The following is a 4,403-nucleotide window of genomic DNA, read 5'->3' on the forward strand; positions in this document are numbered from 1 at the left end:
GAGGAGTTTTCTTCAGGGTTCCAGATGTTCTCCAGCTTCTGATAAAAACCACTAGTTCAAAATTCAAAATTCCAAAGAGTTCCTTTATTTACTTCAATCTGTCAGCAGCCCTTTAGGCAAGTCGCTTCACCTTTGAATGCCCTGAGCCCTGAAGACACTGGGCGGGGCTTATCTTTTCAGAGACTTCTTTGCTGGTGTGGCCAAAGCCCATTTAAAGATTCATATTTTAATGGCTCAAGGCAAGTGTGCTTACAAGTTCTCTAGTTTCATACATCCCAAGAATGATTTCTATCAATCATTATATCAACAATAATGGGCAGAAGAAATCAGTATAAACAAAGTAGTATCAGATACTAATCTTAATTCTTAAAACATCCAAATTCAATCCTTATTTAGTTTATCATAATCCCAATCTAATCTGTTCTATTGAAACAAAATATGGGTTTAGGCCTCTGACAGCATCAAGCCAGACCCAGGCTTTCTGTCAGCCATTTTGACCTTCTGACAGCCATTTTCACTAAACAGCCTGGTCTCTGAGAAATTTAAGGGGAGATTTCTATCCCTGAGTTCAAAACACATATTAACCACATTCATTTTTGCCATTTCAAACAGGAATAACCAAATACTACAACCAAACAAAATAATCAAAACGTTTACTTCCAATATTATTTCCAGAAAACAAGCCAGTAAACCACATGGACACATCTGACCTCCTGCTAGCCAAAGAAGAAACACTACCATGAAGCAGAAGTCAAATAAACATTCACCCTCCATCTTTATGATTTTTTTTTCTAGTACCCAACTCCCAAGATACCATAATGTGTTAGTCTGGGTAGACTAGAGAAACAAATTCATAGACAGTCATATGTATATTGAAATGGGCTTTTTATAAAGAGTAATTGTACATTAAGAAAACATCCCAGCCCAGTCCAGATCAAGTGCATAAGTCTGATATTAGCCTATATGTCCTCTTTATACTCATGCAGCGCATGCAATGATGCCCTGTGCAGGAAGATCCCAGGCCAGTGAGTGGAAAGTCTTGTAGATCCAGTGGTGGTCTAAGCATCACAGTGCTGACATGAGTCTCCACGTGGCTCCTCTAGCTTAAGGCTCTGGCTGCATCATGTAGCTCCATTAGGCTCATAGTCAGTATTGTCTCTCAGGGAGTGTGTATCCCGTGTCCAGTGAGCTATTTGTCTCCTTGGAGCCTCCATAATGAAGTCATCAAGCTGTAACTAGACTTACAGGCTAGACTTCTCCCCTCCACTCTTCAGTCTCAAATTGACATCAGATTATGTAACAACCACAATATGGATATTGGCAAGAATGGATATAAAGCAAATTTACTCTATGAAATTCAGAAAAGCATTGGATTCTTCACTTCAAAAAGAAATACTGTTTATAATGAAAGATAATTTCAAATAGTTTATTTATTTTTTCAAAATACTTTTTGTTCATTTATACCTATACCCTCAGTTCTTAAGGGATAGACTAAATGGCTAACATCATTATATAGAAAGTATCTTGGACTTGATAGGAATTTTTTGAGAAATGAAGTTTATATTTTAAAGGTTTTATCTTTTAATTCCATTCTTATGCAAACTTTTGAGGTCCCAATGCTTTATATATATAATTATGAATGTGTATATAATTATATATAACTATAAATGTATGTATAAGTATAAAAGCAATATATATTGTAAGTGTTAGATTATATATGTATATGTATGCCTTTAGATTTTTAAATCTACAATTAAATAATACTGAGGCAATTTGTAGTAATGATACCAAAATATTACTTTCAAAGTGTTTATTTCTATATGATTAAAATGTTCATTAACTTAACAGACTATATCTCTAATATTCATCATAATGCCCTACCTAATTATATCTACAACTGACATCTTTATCATTTTGACTTCCAGTATCATATGACTATTTTTTTTGATACAGGAAAAGATAATTCATTAGTTGTTTCTAGAATGCTTTAGTTGGCTATCACTTTAAATCTTCCTAACAGTTGTTTACTTCTGTGTGTGAGTGTTCCGTTCAGTCTATCTTACTTATCTGAGCTGCATAAAAACCTATTAGCTTGAGTTTCTTCCTTCCTAGCGGCAAAGAACATGCTAAGCCATTTATTTTAGGACACATAACTTTCATTTGATTAAAACCCCAATACAGCACAAAGCACGGAATATAGAAAATAGATGACATTTCAGGTTATTGCTACTCTACCTGTTTGGGATAAATTTGATCTTGCCTATTGATTGGAGCCTTTTGTGATTTGTATTGTTTAGTTTTTGTATATTTTTATAAGCACACATTAATTCTATGGTTTAACATGAGACCTGGTGGCACTGTCTGGAAAACACTGCTGTACTCATGACAACGTCTCAAAAACTCCTGGTGCCATTGAGTAGACAGCAACCTACAATGACCCTTTAGGACAGGGTAGAATTAACCCTCATGAGTTACTGAGACAGTAACTCTTAATGAGAGTAGAAACTTCTTTCTCCAGTAAAGGCAAATTAGGTGGTTCTAATCCACAAATTGCTCCAGAGTAGAAAGATGAGGCTGTCTACTATGGACATTTAAAGGTTTTGAAAATCCTGTTGTTATTGTCATGTGCCTTCCAGTCAATTCTGATTCAGAGCAACCTGATGTGTAACAGGATGAAACACTGCCTCTTCCTTGTCACCCTCATGATTGCTGTCATGTTGTAGGGCCCCGTTTCAGCCACTGTGCCTGTCTGCCTTGTCAAGGGTTTTCCTCATTTTCGCCACTCCTCTACTTTATTAAGCATGAGCTACTTTCGCAATAACTGGTCTCTGCTGATAATATGTTCTAAGTACCTGAGGCAAAATCTTGCCTACCCTGCCTCCAAGGGGAATTTGGGCTGTATTTCCAAGACAGATTTGTTTGTTCCTTTGACAGTCCATGGCATTTTCAATGTTGTTCGACAGCACCATAACTCATAAATCAGCTTCAGTCTTCTTTATGCTATTTCCAATTTTCACAAGAATATGAGGTGATAAAACATGTTATGGCCTGGGTCAGGAGCACCTCTTTCTTCAAAATAACTCCTTGCTTTTGAACATGTTAAATAGGTCTTTATTCAGTGCAATCCATCATTTGATTTCCTGACAGTTGCGTCCGTGAACATTGATTGCAGATCCAAATAAAATGAAATCATTGACAATTTCACTGTGTTCTACATTTATCATGAGGGTATCTATTGACCCGCAAGTGAAGATACTTGTTTTCTTTACATTAGGTTGTGATCTATCTTGATGACTGCAATCCTTGATCTTCATTAGCAAGTGCTTCAAGCCCTCCTCAATTTCAGCCAACAAGGGTGTGTCACTTGATTGTTATTAAATCTTCCTGCAATCCTAATACTGCATTCTTATTCACATAGTCCAGCTTCACTGATTCTTTTCCCAGGTTGAAGTGCAAAAAAAATTAAAACAAACCCAAAGATCCTAAATATGACCACTAAGTATCTCCTACCTGAATTTTAACAACATGGATTTGATGATTGGAATGCAAGAGTTGGAAATAAAGAAGGAACAATAGTTGGCCATATTTTCCATATGGCCCAGGTGATAAAACTGAAGCTGCATTTTGCATGATAGAACTTTGCCAGATCAACGTCACCTTTGTTCAAAGGTGATCATGTTTGCATTTGAAATCCTAGCACTCCAGCATTACAGCAACCCATGATCACCACAAGATGACCACTGACAGACAAGTGGGGGTGGGAAAATGCCATCCAAGGCCTTTCCTAGGTGAAAACGACTCAGAAGCAGCGGGTTGAGAAGTATATTTGTTACTATAGAACAACTTCCGCAAAGTTAACACTTTCAAGACTAAATTATTCTCTCATAATTTTTTATCATAAATTTTCATGGAAAGCACGTGTTTTAAGTAATGGATGAAATTTGAAATGAATGTAATGAAATTTTGAAGTAATATGGATTTTGGTACAATTAATGGGACACATCTGTCCCAAGGGGTCTCTGGAGTTTGTGGGTAGAGGGCCATTGTTCAGATTCATGTAGTTTTACAGGCCACAAGATGGCAGCACACACTAAAAATTCAATAGCAAATTGTCAACAAATCCAAAGATTAAAAATATGGGTGGGCACTAAATGTCCCATGGGTCACAAGAGTTAAAAACTTGCTCTCTTATTATTATTACCATTTCCCTGCCATTGGTAATGCCATTCCCAGTACTTGAAGTGAAGAACGTTCTCTTCTATAGAACTCTTAATCAATACTGTACAGTTGGTCTGTTCAGAATACAGGCCCTGGGCTAAAATAATCTTTTGCTTGATTTACATTTTATCTTGGCAGGATATTTGACCTCTCACTGCTTTCATTTCGTCCTAGGTAAAATGAGA

At 36.5% G+C, this 4,403-nt stretch overlaps 1 protein-coding gene across 1 annotated transcript in view; it reads left to right on the forward strand.

The window, feature by feature from the left end:
• Positions 1-4,403, forward strand: part of CNTN5 (contactin 5) — a 1,071,081-nt gene that overhangs the window by 162,557 nt on the left and 904,121 nt on the right. The gene's annotated exons all lie outside the window — the stretch shown is intronic.

Source organism: Echinops telfairi, unplaced genomic scaffold (assembly GCF_000313985.2).
Source record: "Echinops telfairi isolate 266 unplaced genomic scaffold, ASM31398v2 ScPeMD7_7421;HRSCAF=8459, whole genome shotgun sequence".
In the NCBI taxonomy this organism is placed as follows: Eukaryota; Metazoa; Chordata; class Mammalia; order Afrosoricida; family Tenrecidae; genus Echinops; species Echinops telfairi.